This window comes from Eptatretus burgeri, chromosome 12 (genome assembly GCF_056783735.1).
Source record: "Eptatretus burgeri isolate ZD-2024b chromosome 12, Ebu_testis_v1, whole genome shotgun sequence".
Classification (NCBI taxonomy): domain Eukaryota; kingdom Metazoa; phylum Chordata; class Myxini; order Myxiniformes; family Myxinidae; genus Eptatretus; species Eptatretus burgeri.
Window position 1 is genome coordinate 30,335,372 of NC_140972.1, and position 17,713 is coordinate 30,353,084.

The 17,713-nt window shown below is 43.2% G+C and overlaps 1 long non-coding RNA gene across 2 annotated transcripts in view; it reads right to left on the bottom strand.

Moving 5' to 3' along the window:
* The window catches only part of LOC147015350 (uncharacterized), a 49,098-nt gene extending 36,754 nt beyond the window's left edge, over positions 1 to 12,344 (bottom strand). For both annotated transcript variants that reach the window (XR_015050297.1, XR_015050295.1), the window contains exons 1-2: positions 12,050 to 12,344; positions 10,869 to 11,116 (exon numbers count right to left, since the gene is read on the bottom strand). This is a non-coding gene — a long non-coding RNA (uncharacterized LOC147015350). The remainder of the gene's footprint in view (positions 1 to 10,868; positions 11,117 to 12,049) is intronic.
* Between the last annotated feature and the right edge of the window lie 5,369 nt (positions 12,345 to 17,713).

A 17,713-nucleotide genomic window follows, 5' to 3' on the forward strand; every position in this document is an offset into this window, starting at 1 on the left:
TGCTGTGTATGAAGGAGGAGGAGGAGATAGATCAGTGGCCAAACGATCATTTTGGGTTGATGACGTATTTCAGTGCCCAATTCGGTCGAATATAGAGTTGGTCGTGTGTGATGCAACAAGCAGGGGTGTGCTCCATTACCAATCAGCTTGCTGGTGCTTGCTAAGCCAGCTGTTCCTCATGAACCATTTTGTTGGCGTGTTTGCTTGAGTGCTTAAGCCACTTGGCGAGAGCTCTACAAGAAACTTGGTACCTGAACTGTTTTCAGGTAAGAATACAGGTTGTCTTAGTTGTTTCTCAAGAAAAACCTCTGATGGCATGTGTGGTTATCAAAGGGTCGTTTTTGTCACTTTGACAAAAGCATTATTGACATGAAACAGGGTTTGATTGATGGAGAATTTTTCAAATCCATTCTCTTAAAAAAATATTAATATTACAAACAACCCATGTCTGTAACATATATTGTACCCAGTCTTGTACTGTATTACATATTAACTTATTAGGACCATCTCAGCTGCCACGAACGCCACGTTCCCAATCAGCGCAATTCACTGACTCTGCACAAGGCCCGGTCCTGCCCTGCTCAAGAGCTCAGAGCTTCTCGCAAGTGTGTGCTCGGCCACATATTATTACATTATTTATGGCAAAACGACCAGTAAAATATGATGCCAGCTGAGGGACTCAAAGGCGCCTCGCTGCCCAAATGCTGCACAATTTCCAGGTCAAACATCTGGCACATGACAATAAAGTCAGGCTATCTTAGCGCCATTCGCTTCTTCTACCGTCCCACAAGATCTAGTATCGTACACCCCCGTGGTGTACTCTTGGAATGACCATCTGCCGCTGAAGTCCTCCACAGTTGAACTTTGTGCTCGCTCTGCGCAGTGGAAAGTGTCTTGCATGGCTGCATACATTCACCTCCAGTGAATAATATTTAGAGCACTTCCAAAGATGGTAACAGAATGGAGCCTCGGCCCTTTTATACTCTTCCTTTATTCTTCTTTCACCTGAGATAGCTCAGGTGGGAGATTGTTAGCCACCGAGCTGTACGGTCTGTCGGTCCTGGGTTAGATTCCAGGTTTGATCCATGCCGACTAGATTCAATCAGACTAAACGGAAACAGCAAGGGGGCGCTGCATCTTGGAGCACATCATTCATTTAAGCAACCTCACGACAACATTGTCTGTCTTTACAATACCATGCGAGGCAGGACAGCAGGCTTAACTTTGCCTGTGCAAAAGAAAAGGCCTCACTACACCATTGTCATGCGACAAAATTTGGGTTACAACATTAGACCAGGATAGAGAAGTTAAATTGCGGGTCATGTCGATCACGTGATCGGAAGTGCATCAAAATGGCCGACTTGGTCAACTTTTGTGAAAATCGCATAAATTATTTTTAAAATCTTCTTTTCCAGACCCACCAGTCAGAATTCTATCAAATTTGGGTTACAACATCAGGACAGGATCGTGATGTAAAATTGCAGAGATCATGCAGATCACATGACCGGAAGTGTGTCAAAATGGCAGACTTAGTAAATGTTTGGGAAAATCACGTAAATTCCTTCAAAAACCTTCCTCTCCAGACCGACCATTCACAATGCTCCCAGATTTTGGTTATATTAGGCCAGGGCACAGAGAAGCTCCAGTTCCAGTGGTCATATTTTTATTGTTGTTAATATTATTCGTGTTACTTAATATTTACTTTTTTTCAATGTTAACATTCTTTTTGCTATTTATTTTGTAATTAGAATGCCATGCCATGTAAGGACCAATTAAGTTGCACTATGCACCTTAACATGGCGTGCGTTTAAAACATGGGGATTCTTCTGGTAGTGGGGCAACTTAGCTAAATATAGCATCACAATTGTGCATTTTGTTGGAAAGCACCAAATTTGGCACACTCGTAGCCTATCATACTATGAACAGATTTGGATATTGGGCCATCTCAAATTCAGCCGCTGATGGCTGTGGCAGCCATTTTCCACTGCCATCAAAAATTTTGAGATGGCCCAATATCCAAATCTGTTCATAATATGATAGGCTACTAGTGTGCCAAATTTGGTGCTTTCCTCACAAAATGCACAATTGTTATGCTAAGTTGCCCCACTATGGGTTTTTTTGTATTTAATTAACCTGATCAACTCAGGAGATCATGACGATCATTTTGGTTTATCACACTCCACATCAGAAAGTTCCAGTCGAACTTCACAAAAAACATAGCGTGCACACACACACACACACACACACACACACACACACACACACACACACACACACACACACACACACACACACACACACCTCATCCATTTGTAGTAGAAAACTAGCCGAAACCCCATCACAGACGGGGCACAAAATTGGTCCTTCAGTATTAATTTTGATTATCTGTCGAATGGCGTTGGTCCCATCTCGATCGGATGAAATTGAGAAATTGAAGTTACCCAGTGACCTTGACCCCTTGACCCCGTGACCTTTGACCTTGAACTTGACCCCCCCCCCATGTCCGTTCTCATGTCCCAAGGATCACTCATGCCAAGTTTCATCTCATTCCATCCAACGGTTCGGCCGCCTATAAAGGACGAACAAACGCACACACATACATACATACAAATATATTCTGTTTTTTTAGTATAGTAGATAGTAGATAGAGCACGGATAAACAATGCTGAGAAGGCATTGGCAAACTACCCAGTACAACCCTTACCAAGAAACTGCTTCGGCAGTCAGCCTACTGACACTGTAAAGAGTATGGAACATCAAAATGAAAAATGATCGACTTCGAAGTTTTGCCTTTAATTGGAGTTTCCCACCATCATCAGCACCAACACTACTTCACAGGACCAAATTATTCCAACCTTCTTGTGGGGTTAGCGGAGGAATGTTTTTAGCCCAAGTCATTCACGAATTGGCTGGCAGGAATTGTGGGCAGAAATTTGTAATTTGTTCAGGACGCAGGCGATAACTGGCCTCCTCTTAATCTATAACGCCTACTCGAGGCATCTATAACATCCACCAACTGATGCTGGCAGACGGATCCTCCTGCCCAATATCCATCCGAGGGATGGCACAAACATCGATGAATCACCCTGAATGCTACACACCTGGGTGGCAGCTTATATAGCTGATTCGGGATTCGGACCCTGGTTCGATGCAAAGGTGTGGCTACCTCTAAGGCATCCTGCCATCCCATGAACTTTCCCACCAACTGATCATTAATTATAAATACGAACAATGTATGTCGACAAGAATGAAACAAGGAAACAAACTTCATTTTAAACACGTTGAAATATCCCTCAAAATGTAAACTGTAGTTTGGCCCAATTGTTTCTCAGGCATTTGTTTTTTTTTCCAATTCCTCATTTCATAACAGAGGATATAACATTTATATTTTAACCTCCGAGTAGCATTACGTCTGTTGAATAGCAAAAATGTGTTTCGGGTGACCTAGTTATGGGGTTTCAGGACGTAATTAACCATTTGGTTCGTCTCACATCCGGGAAGCTTTTTACCAAACTAAATGCTTGGAGAGAAATTTGATTCAATAATAAGATTTTAATGGAATACCTTTGATTTCCTGCAAAAATAAATCATTTACCGAATTTCATGTTGTTCGTTTGTTTTTTTCTCTCCTCTTTTTGGAAAAAAAAAAACAGGTGAAGTTAATGAAGTTAAAAAATAAAGAAACAATCATAAGTGACATCAAAATACATTCGTGATGTGTTCCTTTACCGGCAGCGACAGACCTTTCAAAACAAGCATTAGGCCTAATGAAATGTCGCTTTTACAAAATCAAATACAAGTTGTTTATGCTCTGAGCTTTTCGAGAGTGGTTGTATTTCTGGAATAAATCCTCTGGCAAAACAAAGAAAACCATTTTATTTTATTATTTTAATGTTTTTTGTCTATATCCATGGTCAAGGCATGTGGAAGGGTTATGACACAGAACAGATCAGGACACAACATAACAAAAGGAACAGCAGGAGAAAGGGGAAAAATGCCAACAGCAGGACAGAGGGAGAAAGTAGATGGAGATGGACAAATAAGGGATGCAGTTAATGATGAGGGTAGGGGAGAATGTAAGGGGTGGACAATATAGATACAGAAGCAAAATTTTGGGAGTGGTAAGGGGTGGTTTAACAGGAGTAGAAAACATCATGATATTGGATGGGGGATGACTTGAGATGGTGGTGAACAGCTGTCTTGAAGACCTAGAGGGAAGAATGAGATGAAAAAAGTGTGGAATGTGGTTGCACAGGTGGGGAAAAAGAGGAATAAATGAGTGGAGGTGAGCAGTGGTTCTGGATTTTGGCAGTTTCACAAGGAGGGGGTTGCTAATGGGCAACCTGAAGATAGATACCTGGGATGGTGTGTCCTGAAGATACCTGGGATGAGGGGGACAAAGCATGGAGAGAGCAGAGGATTCAAGACCAGAGAGGAGGTGGAAATTGACATAAAGACCACCGACCTGTCAGCAATGGTGAAGTAATAGGCCCATTCACTCAGCTTCATCACGAGAGATTCCAATGATCTTGAAAGCCTTGGTTATCCAAGGCATCAAGCTGAGTAAGGTGTGAGATGGGTGCCAGTCCACGAGGAGAGCAGCACTCCATCAAGCTGAAAATGAAAGCCTTGTCAGTGGATCGGAGCTCAGCTGTGCCAAGGAAGAATTTTGCATGACAGAGGATGTCAGGTCGGCATCTGGCTTTCGAGGTGAACTTTGAAATGTGGTTCATCCAAGAAAGATCATGGCCGAGAGTCAGACCCAAGAGTTTGAGTGGCTGAACCTCCGAGAAGGTTGGTAAGAAAGTAGATGGGGGGATTTGTAGCATGATCATTTCAGACAGACAGACAGACACACACACACACACACACACACACACACACACACACACACACACACACACACACACACACACACACACACACACTGTTTGGGATTTCTCAGTATTGAAAGACCTATTGCAAGTGTTTGATGAGTTTGTGATTTTGTCAAGGTCTGAGGAGAGGGAAGAGGCTGCTGTCTGTCTGTCTGTCAGAAACATGAGGGATGCCACGACAGACAGTGGAGTCATCAGCAAAGAGATAAGAGGATGTCCCAGAGAGTCAGTGAGATAATTGATGAACATTAGAAATAGAATGGGCCCTTGCACACTGCTTCGGGGTACTCCAGCCTTGACAGGGAAAGGAGAAGAAAAGGATCCGTAGAAAGCCACAGTTTGGCTATGAGAGTAGAGGAAGTCAGTAATCCAAGAGTAGAGTTGGCCTTGGATTCCATCAGCACACAGTTTACCAGACTGTATCGAAACCTTGAGATATGTCCAGAAAGAGGGCCCTGATCTCATGCCTGATATTGAGGGCTTCCATCCATTGTTAGGAGAATAGAAGCAGCATGTCCAAGGTAGAGTGACCAGGTTTGAATCTGAATTGATGATCTGAGATGAGGCTGATGGAGAAGAGGAATGATTTTATGTCAATCATGATGATGGATTCCATAACCTTGCTGATGATTCGAAGTAAGATAATTGGTCTGCAGTTAAGGGAATCTGTTTTTTGCACCTTTTTATGCAATGCTGTGATGTTGGCTAATTTCCAAGACAGGGTGAAAAGGGCAGAGACAGGAAATGCAAGAGCAGCAGAGTAGGTTTTTAGGACACGTGAGCTGATGCCATCCCCATCTGCTTGCAAAGTTAGAGTCAGGGGTTGCCGGAAACCTTTCCCCCATTTGAGGTGCAAAAGACAAAATCTAGGAGCATTTGGGAAAGACTGGGAAAAGGGGGGGGGGAGAGACAGACAGACAGAGAGACAGAGAGAGACAGAGGTTAGGGACACAGCATTTTAAAGAAAACACAGAATTGAGGCATTCAGCCTTCTCATGGGCGGAGTCAGCTGTGGTGCCATTTCAACTGAGGAACGGATGGAAAGGAAACACACACCAGGGACAGACTTGAAAGGTGCCACCAGGCTTTAGAGGAGGGAGAGGAGTTTGAAAGCACATTCTTTAGATTGGACAGATGATGTTGTCTGGCTCTCCTGAGAGTAGACACACTGTAGTTGCGGCTTCGTGGAATGATCTGAGTTTGCCTTCCGTTGGGTCTGCCTTCCAGGAGGAGAATGCAAGGTGTTTTAAAGCAGTAGCCTCACCCCAGGATTCAGAGTACCATGAATGGTTTGATGGGTAAGATAACTGAAGACGAGATAGAATCTCAGGGCAGATTACCAGATGACGGGATTGGGGCAAATCCTTTGGGACCGACATTCTTTGATGATAGGAGGAAAACCATGGGGTAACCTTCCTGGGTTAGATTGTGGTAGTGTGTGTCAGGGTGGTGCTGGGGCGTTTTCCACTAGACGGAGGTCTCCTTGGGTTAACCTGAGGTGGTCCCTTCGGGTGGGTGCCTGAAATGTCCTATCCCCTAAGAGAGGATGATCACCTGTCTGTTATCATCTGAGCTCAAGCATTTGGACATCGGTATTGCAGCTCTCTCTGATGTTCAGAGACCGGATTGTGGTGAGATCATGTGGGTCATTACACTGACTATTTGTCTGGTCACTCTGATGGTTACCATGTCCAAGGAGTTGCTGCAGCTGTGTCCTTAAGCTGAGTCCAATGATAATTGAGGTAATACTGGTCAAAGAGCGTATTATAAGACTAAGGATTCATCACTCCTTGGGTGTCGTTTACTTGGTCTCTGTATATGCTTCGACTGAGGTGAGTGATCTCACCGTGAAGGATGCATTTTATGCCATGCTCGAGTCTGTGGTTGATCAGTGCACTAGGCAAGATACTCTTCTCGTCTTGGAGGATTTCAATGCATCAACTGGAACTGATAGGGATGGTTATGAGACATGTGTTGGGCCTCATGGGTCTGGAAATATGAACCAGAATAGCAGTACGTTCCTTGACTTTTTTTAACATACATTGTCGAGGCTCATATGAGAGTTTGCAAGAAGTCATGGACTTAGAGTGGCTGGTTCATGGTTTCAGCATGCACAGGCTCATCGCTGGACTTTGTATTCCAATGCTGGTGATGTAGCAAAAGAGATTGATCATGTGCTCATTGATGATTGCTGGAGGATGATCCCGAACTGCAGGGTATACCAGAGTGCTCAGTTCCTCAATATTGACCACAGGCTTGTGGTAGCAATTCTGAAGTTGCAGCTTAAATCTGGGAGAATGGTACCATCGCAGCATAGGCTGGATGTTGGTAAGCTCATGGATGAGAGGGGAACTGAGGAGTTTGCGAACAGGCTGAGTGGGGATTTGGGGTGCTGAGTGCTTTTGGGAATCCTGAATAGTTGTGCAGTGCCTTAAAGAGTGCCATCCTTGATGTTTCCAGTGGATGTATTGGAACTCAATGTAAGGCGAAGGAGGATTTTGTCTCTCAAGGGACACTAGATACCATTGACCAGAGTCGCAGGGCCAGGCTTAATGGCAGAGCTGAGCTGTTCAGGGAGTTAAGGCATAAAACTGTACGTGTTCTGAGTGTGGACAAGGTGGCCTATGTGTGAGGAATCTGTGAGGGGTTTGCCTTCATGTCAGGGGCAGTAGTGTGGAAAGGTGGCCTATGTGCGAGGAATCTGTGAGGGGTTAGTGCATCACATGTGGTCAAATGATTGTCATCCTGCTTACAGGGGAATTTGTGCATTGCGTTCCTCCAACACCATGCCGGGGTACTGCAGTTGGAGTGGAGGGTGGAGGGCTCTTGACAGAGGAGTCTGAAGTGAAGGCGTGCTGGGCCAGCTACTTTGAGTGGCTGTACCAGGCTGATCAACCAGCTGTTGAGTTGGATGTCATGGGTGTTACTATCCCTATTGCTGAACCTCCAACAACTGTGATTCCACCTTCATTTGTGGAAATACAGGCTGTGGTGAACTGGTTGAAATTGGGTAAAGCTCCTGGGATCTGTGGCATCCATGCTGAACTTCTTAAGGCTGGAGTAAATGCTGTACTCATGTCATTGCATGAAGGTCTGTGCTCTGCCTTGAACACAGGCATCATTCCAACGGACTGGAAGAGGGGCCTTGTTGTTCCTCTCTGGAAAGGGAAGGGTGATCGCCACGATGGCAACAACTATTGAGTGCTGACGCAACTCTCGGTGCCGGGCAAGGTCTTTGTCGGATAATTCTTGATGGGGTTCACCACCATATGCTTGAGCACGAGCATCCAGAGCAGTCAGGCTTTACACGAAAGAGGACAACGGTTGATCATATACTTACTCTTTGGGTCCTCACTGAATGCAGACGTAAGTTTTGCCAGGGGCTGCTTGCAGCCGATGTTGATCTCTAAAGTATTTGATTCAGTGAATCAGGATGCCCTTTGGAGGATTCTTGGTCTTCGTAGGGTGCCACCAAAACTGATCGATCTGATGTCTGAACTATACTCTGGTAATGAGAGTGTTGAGAGATGTGGTGATGCCATCTCTGATTTATTTACAGTTATTGCTGGAGTTTCTCAGGGGTGTGTACTGGCCCCCACACTTTTTAGCACTTGTATGGACTGGGTTCTGGGGAGGATGTAAGAGAAAGGACGTCTGGCTCGAGCCTGGGGAGTCATGGATTCACCGGATCATGGAGTGTGGTGCTGCCCGTACCTGTGCGGGAGGACGAAGGTCCGAGTCTTCAGGTCCTTGGTGCTTCCAGTCTTGCTCTATGGATGTAAGACTTGGACTCTGACCAGGGATCTGAGGTGGAGTCTTATTTCCTTTGGTACCAGGTCTCTTTGGAGAATCCTTGGCTATCGCTAGTCGGACTTTGTGTCCAACGAGCGGTTGCTGAGAGAGACTCAAATGAGATTTGTTACCTGCATAGTCCATGAGTGGTCAGCTGCAGCTGTATGTAAATGTGGCTCGTTTTCTTGATGCTGATCCTGCTCACCAGAGTCTCTCAGCGAGGGAGCCTCATGAGTGGAGGAGGCCAATGTGCCAGCCATGTGCCTCGTGGTTGCAGCAGGTTGATCAGCATCTCAAGGAGATGGGGATGGGCCAGGCATCTGCCTTGGTGATGGCCAGACAAGGGCCCCTGGTGTACCGACGGAAAGTGGACGCAGTGACACGCTGCTCCGGCGCATGCTCCCATTCCTACCCTGACCTGACCTGAGATGGAATGAATCTGTGCATAAGAGAGAGCAGATTTCTGTGGAAGAATTACCAGACTGAATTCATGTCAGGGGCGGTAGATTTCGGAGACTTTTCTTGAAGTGTAATGGCTGCTTGCAGTCCCTGCCAGTTTGCCTGCATGAACTACCTGACTCTTTGGTGCTGCAGCTGTTCAGACCTCGTGAAGGCTGAAGAGTGCTTCAGCCTCATCACAGGAAATGTCAATAATGTTAAGAATTTTAGATTCCATAGATTCTAGGAAAGCTAGTTGTGATGCTGGGGTGCCTGCTCATATGGGAGAGCATATTCCATTGAGATTTATATCCCAGCAGGCAGTCAGGGCAGGAGGTTGTAATTTGGTCAGGTTGCTGATAACTCACTTACTCTTTGCCAAAGACACCGTGGGGTCTTTAACATCCACCAACGACCATTGCCGGTCGAAGGGTCATTCGGCTTAACGTCTTTTCAATGATCAGCTCATGAACTGATGAATCTGCAAAATACCAGGAAGGCAGTTTATAGCCCGGTCAGGATTTGAGTCCAGGTTAGACAGCTCAAGTGTGCTTACCTGTAGGATATCCTGCCATCACTTTCTCAATCGATATCCAAAAAAAAGTTAACGTAATAAGTTGATACACATTGCATGACATATTTGAACAAGAGTTTTGTAAAACAGACAAAAATACAGGACTTACCAAAGAACATTTTATGTTTGGTTATCGAAGTGCTTCATATGGAAATAATTAAACTTGAAAGCACAGTTTGGGAGGAACGTTTGGAAAGAAAACAAAATGAAATGATAAAAAGCAATGATTCAAGCAAACGTGATGGGAAGACAAAAGAAGAAAATGGCAAATTCTCAAACGTGTTTAACACTCCCGCTGCTCCAGAAATAGAAAAATTAGAAACTTGGCGAAAGCCACCAAGAAATAAAAACATGGAGTTATTAAAATAGGACACGAAATAGCAATAGAAGGTGAACATTACAGCACAGCTGCCTGTGGCTTGCTCTCGCTCGGTGTTAATGAGACACTTTGATCCAATGGGAATCAAGTCCCGTGCGTATAATACGTACTATGTACCAGTCCTGTGTACCGGAGCCTAGTACCCAACCTGCTTGGTAATTGAAGGTTCCAGCACTGTGGAAGGACAACCATTGACCGATGGACAACCCTGGGTCTAATTGATTGAAGCTTCACTGCATATTACCTCCGACACCGAAGGTGGGCAGAGGTTATGTTTTCACCCTTGTCTGTCTGTCTGCCTGTCTGTCTGTCTGTTTGTTTGTCTTTCTATGAACAGGATTTCTCAAAACGTTGTGGACAGATTCGGACAGAATTTGATGGAAAGATTGGACGAAATTATTCGATTTTGATGAAGATCCAAATCCGGATACGAGAATTTGAATTTTTTTTTTTAAAAGTGATTCTTCACCATTGAGAGATAGCCAAAAACGGTACATAGCACGATATCTCAAAAAGTTGTGGATGGATTATGACAAAACAAGGTGGCTGAGTTGCTTATGTGAAAAGAACAAGCCAATTAGATTTTGGTTCAGGTCCGGATCCACATTCAGATCCGACGTATCGGTGGGATTCAAAATGTCAACTATTCAGCCTGGCGGAGGGAGGTATGCACTCTACTGAGTGACGTTCTAGTTTTGGAAAGGTTTGATACTTCCTCGATTGAAAATGTGGCTTCGATGAACACGGAAACAACATGTTTCCCAACGACATATACACCTTATGCGTTAATATGAGTATAGACACTTACAGGATGGTGTGTTGGTTGTCTGGCTCAGCATTCAATTCCTCAAGGTCCAAAATCAGATGCGAAAAAAACTGCTGTTCCAACGTGGTGTCAGCAGGGGTATTGTACTCAGAAGCACAGCATTCCTTGAAGGACAAGTTAAGCTGACTGTCCAGTCTCCAGTCCGAGGTACCTTTAAGAAGTTAGGGTTAGGATCTTCCGCACATTAGGGACAAACGATGCACTCCTTCAAGCAGCCCAAGCTGGCAAGGCTGGGATAAACATGAAGGGGAGCAGTGGGGAAGATACAGTAATTAATTAATTACCATTGGACAAACATTTTGGGGAAGCTTATACAACATTAGAAATCAGTAAATAAATCAATAAAAATCGGTAGTTAGTTTATTCGCTTCCCATTGAAGGTTCCTAATTATATACAATGCATTAATTCATTAATTCATTCATTCCCTTCCCATTGGGGTTTCTGCCTCGATGGCTTCCTCAACAGGCTAAAATCGTTAACATGAACCTGCGAAGAAAAATAAATCAATTGCTTGTAACCGGACACCGTGGAAGGAACAGCAGGAGAACAAGGAACACACAGACAAACACCAGGGTGAGTCAGTCCAGCTCCAGGCAGAGAGAAGCGGCATGAAACGAAAGCATTGTTGATATATTTATTAATATTATTGTTATGCGTTTACATAAAAATTTACAACAATTCGACCCTCTGAATATGAAACTAGTAAAATACACCAAGTCATGAGCTAAACATCCCATGCCATTGAGAGGGAAGGAGTGAAGAGGATAAGAGTTCCAAAAGTTGATGGTTTTGCAATAAGGATAGTGGGATTGTGGTTTTGAATAACATGGTGCGATCATGAAGGCAGCACATAACTGTGGTTTTGAAAAACCAAAACCATACTTAACGGAGTCCGAGGAAACAGAATGCAGAACAGCGTAGGCCCTGTGCTCGCAATAAGAGGTCCCAATTTTGATTCCAAGGAAATCAACCAAATGCACGCGTGGCTGCCCCGTTAGCGAAAAGACCACAGGCCGCGGCCTCAAATGCTAGTTCACATTCAGTTTAGGCCAAAGTACAGATGGTCGCAAGTGCATTTAATACTGGCACATGAAAGCCACCGGGGCCTTGCTCTCATGATAATGTGCTAGCCACAAACAGGCGTAAAATTAAGGAGCCATGCCTGTCCGTGTGAAGATGTCCTTCCGAATTTCCATCAAAACCAGCGGCTTTCCCTTCAGGCTCTGGGATAGCGACGAACAGCTGTCGTCGCGTCCGGCGTTCGTTGCAGTTGTTCCGGCTACGAGATGCACCATTGGGCATGAACGTTGCTCTCGGGCACTCTTTCACTTTGCCAAAGATTAACCCGGCCATTTCAGAGGAAGGAAACCTGGCTGGAATGCATCAAAAGTCTCCTTTGTCTTTTAGACCCTCTTCAATCATCAGCATCCAATTCTCCATTTTACAGCTTGGTATTTCTTCCCTCTTTCATCTGCAGAAGAAAAACATTCACCCCCTCCCCCCCCCACTCCCAAACACTCACAGCCCAACCTCCTTCCTCCCCAAAATATGTGGCCTCCACAATATACATGTTAATGACAAAACATAAAAACCGCCGTAAAATCGGTTGATGGAGAAGACTCTTTCCAATAGTTTGCTGGCAAGCTGGCACACAATGGCCAGGCGAAGGTCAGTAATTTAAGACCCCCACCCACAGTGCCCACACCAAACAGACCGCCACGGCAGACAATCCACCACTATAAAACGCCTATGAAAAGGCAATAAAAGCTGCTTACAGCCACACGTCATGGCGGTTGGTGACAGCAGATGGACTAGGCTAGCCATCTGCCCGGGCAGCTGCTTGCTGGATACAGTTACGGGTCGGTCTACGGTACCGCGCGTTCCGGCCACGTCCCACGTCTTGATCCCAAAGCACCATGTGTATACTCTCTGGTGACTCTGCCCGGCTCAACCTTCCCCTGGTTTCAAACTTCTTCCTCTTTGGTCACCATAAAGAACTGGGTTCGTCAGACATTTCCAAGAAGATGATGCTATCCTTACTATAATTTGGACATTACGTCACTGGGGCTTCGGTTGGCAGTGCTGAGCTTTGTGGGGTTGTGAACAAATGTTGAGGACACACTTTTGTACACATGGTTGTATTTATAAAAGTGTGAAGAAATCAAAGGATGCATTTCACACTTTTAAGATGAGCAAAGAAAGGAATCTTCAGATCAAAGCCAGATGAGATGTTTTCTATTATGGACGTCATCGTCTGATCAATCACCGGGAAGTCGTATATGACTGAAAACAGTGATAAACGGCAGGATCGGTTCCATCAAGCATTTGTTCTACAATGAAGGGCAAACCAAAAACAAAGAGCATTGTATACAAACCCCAGCATTTCCCTTCTGAAAGTCTTGTGACATGAAAGTTCAATGAAACAGCAGATATTATTAAAAAAATAATCACAATCTTTGACCTTTAAATTTGAGAAGGAAAGTTTCCTTCACATAAGTGTATTTGTTTTAATATATGTAGTGGTGAGATTCATGTTTTTAATCCTAATCCTGAACCTTCTTGGTCACAACTCTTGTTATTAATCCCAAATTGATGGTGTGAGGTTATTTATTTATTTATTTATTTTTCTCCCTGCTGCATAATTCTGAACAATGTTGTACATTTGCCTGCCATGCTCACCCTAAACCGAAACATTCAAAATGGATTCCTTCTTCACTCCCATTTATGCACTGATCTGTCCCCCTCCTCCCACCTCTCCAAAATCCAAATTCCCTCATTGCCACTCCATACCCCAATCAGCTTCACAGCACCATCCCCACTTTACACTTCACCTCAATCCTTCTCCTCATCTCAAAGCATACTGTTTCTTTCTTCACACATGTACAAACTCTGTCCCTCTCACTCCTTTAATTCCAAATTTACCAATCATACCTTTTTCTTCCTTCCTCTCACTTATATACTACATCCTTTAAAGGTCTCGTCCAACAACATGCCACTCCTAATCCTACCTCCTCCTTCACTTTCGAAATCTCTCTTGACAGGTAGTAACAGCATCTCTGAATTTGATCTGGAGTGAAACTCGACTCACCTCAGACATTTCAGATTCCCTCGCTGGTCCTGTGCTCACAAAATACTCACCAATGTGTCTTTCAATTTGTTCAATGCCTCAATCTCTGTATTTGTACAGAGATATTTAAAACAAGAATGAGAATAGCTTTGCAATACATGTCTCTACCGGTCCCAATGAATGTTTGGGAGATAAAAATTAGTTTCCTTTAACGCATGCCCGAGCCGATACCAGAATCATATGTGAAGAAGAAGAACCTTTCCCACCAACCATGTTTCGTTCGTTTCTCGGCTTTGCCCATTTCATATGAAAAACAAGAGCTCAAGTGAGCACAATATATGCCCGAACAAGAAGGTATATACAGAATTGTGCTACTACATGGAAAACAGCATCCTGGTTGCCATGGCAACCACTTTAGATGACGAACGTATGTCGCGACACACCGTCTCCACAGCTTGTAGCTATATACCAAATATGAAACGTGAAAGTTGAAAACTTTGGGAGTTAGAGTGCGGACAGGAACGGACGGACGGACGAACGACCGGTATCACATAATACGCCCCGATATATATATATATATATATATATATATATATATATATATATATATATATATATATATATATATATATATATATATATATATATATATCGGGCGTATAATAACCCGGTGTACATACATGAGGCAAAAACATGCATACGGCCTATATGCACATGTAATACACATCGTGGTTATATACCTGGGATCATTCCAATTGCAGTGCGTCATGGACTACCACCCAGGCCTTTAGGTTGCCTATCTGTGTTGCTTCATGCAATGGTGGCACATGGTTTTATTGGGGTGGAGTCAGGCCAGCTGGCCAGCGAATGGGTGTAAAGCAGTGGGCTGGAGTCAGGTCAGCTGAACACTGACCCATGTATAATATGATATTTTCTAAGTTTAAAAATGGCATAACTCTGTGAAAAATTGACGAAACGCCCTGACACTCGAACTTATTTTGCAACTCATCGTAATGAAACCATTTACGAAGTTTCAGTTGAATATGTTAAAGGGTATAGGAAAAAAAGTATGAAAAAACGCAGGTGGGATGGATGAACGGACAAACAAATGGAGAGCAAAACTGTATAATCCCTCCGGTGAAATGGTAGTGGACTAATAAAAAAAACACCAAAAGGCAAGATCAACCTTACGTCCATATGAATACTAATATAAGCATCTTTCTTGATAAGAATTGATCTTCCATGAGAAATCTTCACTTTTTATGAAGATATGCAACCCCTCTCGCCCCCATCCCTCATCCGGCATTATCTTTGAATTGGATTAAGAAAAATATCGTTACAATTTAACAACAAGACTGCACTGAAGCACTGATTTTGAAAAAAAATTGTTTATCTTCAAATATCATCAAATGAAGTTGAAGATTCACAAGAGATATTCACTCGTCGTTATTTATATTCCCCACCAAGAGAAAGCAAAATGATACAATAATCAGGATTACCCAGCAGAGGTTCGATTGGGTCACAAACAAAACTATTTCGCTCTTTATGGCACAATCGGGTAAAAGAGAAATCCACCCACAAACCAAAATACCATCGGACATGCCCTGAACTCGCTTTCAGTCCAATCAAAAAGTTTGCGAAAGCGAACTTTAAGGACCAGTTGAAAAGCATTTATTTCCAGAAATTGATTTGCTGAAAGATAAATGGACCAGGTGTATTGTTGCTGAGAGACCTTATATTGAAAAATAATGTACCGACCGTCTTTGTCTCTATTATTCCAGCTTTTTTGGTCTTTCCTCATAGTGCTCCCAGTCTTGATAAATGAGGGGATCTGGAATGAAGCAGAAACAATAAATCATTCCTCATTCATTCAAAAGCGTTCTCAAATGAGAAGACGAAGCCTGTGAGATATCCTTCAGAAATGAGGGAATTAATGATTGAGAGGTTATGGAAAATACTGAAAATATTTGATAATAACAGTCTGATAAGGTCCCAGACAAATGAGACTATGAAAGAATATTTCTGAAAGTACTGGTAATGCACAACGTATAACACAGGAAATAAAACACTGAATGATGACACATTCTCTCCTTGGTAAACTTCATCGTGAGTAATACAGTGGTTGATCGAGCATGGGTGGTCTTCTGTGATTACCATAATTGTAGCCATTATAAAAAGGTGGACTTCAAAATAAAAGCAAAACATCATTCACTTAGTGACGTAAATCAATACAACGTCACAAAGAGTACAAACAGAGCTTTATGAAAGATTATTTAGAAAACTTATCGGTGAAATGATTAGAGGCATGGCCTGCAATGTGGTCATGTTATGCAACCCCATGGTACGGTGGGATAGTGTGGATGTAGTACACTTACCTTTGAGTGGTCTCGTCTGCATTTGATTCCCGATCTGACGATAAACTGTCCGGTTGGTGTTTCTTGGGCAGGATGTTGCATCACAAAGCGCACCGTCCCTTGTTTGGACGTTAAGCCAGGTGTTCCATATGCTGCCAATAGCTAGTGCTGTTAAAGATCCCACGTGGTCTTTAACGAAGAGTAGGCGAGCTATCACCGACACCTTGAACAAATTACAAATTCCTGTCCCCAATCAGCTCCAGTCAAACGGCTGCAGGCTAGACCAGCCAGTTTGGGAGACTTGGGTCAAAAACTTTTCCCGGCCGACCCCACAAGAGGGTGGGAATGATTTGGGCCTTTAAGGTGGTGGTAGTAGTGCTTGTAGTGCGAGTAACCATGTGATCTCATGCATCACTGTTCTCGACATATCAATAGACATGTCATGGATGCTACTCGATCAAAATATTTTATGTCCGAAGGAACCATGCCAGATTGAAGAGGTTCCCATTGGCCATGGTACAATGATCAAGTATTGTCCACATGTACCACTACTGACCTTTTCGTGGTCACCACAGAATATATATATATATATATATATATATATATATATATATATATATATATATATATATATATATATATATATATATATATATATATATATATATATATATATATATATATATATATAGGAGTAGCAATATGTCATGAGCACTCCCAAACCCTACCTGGAAAACATTAATGAGGTAGTTGTGTTTATTAAACTATAAAAGTTTTTTTGAGAAAAGAGACTTTCACTGGGGCTGGTTTGAATGACCCAGTTAAAGTTTGAGTGCATATTGCCGTTCAAACCCTTGATCCATGTATGTCATGCCGAACAACATTCTTTATTATTACGATGACTGCTTGAGATCACCCCCGTCAGCCATCCCCCTGCTCAAAGCAACCACTCAAAGGGACAAATAATGATTATTGAAAAGAACAATGCTTTTCAAACATCACACAATAACAATGGAGAACAATAGAATGAGCATCGACCCTACACCACCCAACTAAGGTTCTGTGTTTCAACTTTTACGTGCAGTTATGACAAGAGATGTCAACTCCAAACGTCCGTAATATCTCAGATAACAAGGTTGAAATAAAACAACCAAACTCCTCATATCAATATTTCAGAGCAAGAAGAACCATTGAGTCCAAGAGGCTATGACCCATGGTTCAGGCAGTCGATAACCCAGAATCAGTCTTGTGATAAAGAGCACCGGTTCTTGCAAGAGAGTACAGGGATAGCCAATCACTGAACCAAATGAGGAGGGAATTAAGGTAATGGCGTTTTGACAGCAATTTGATTCAACTCAAGTGAACAGGAATAATAAACCTATCCAAATGTCCATTTGTCATTCCA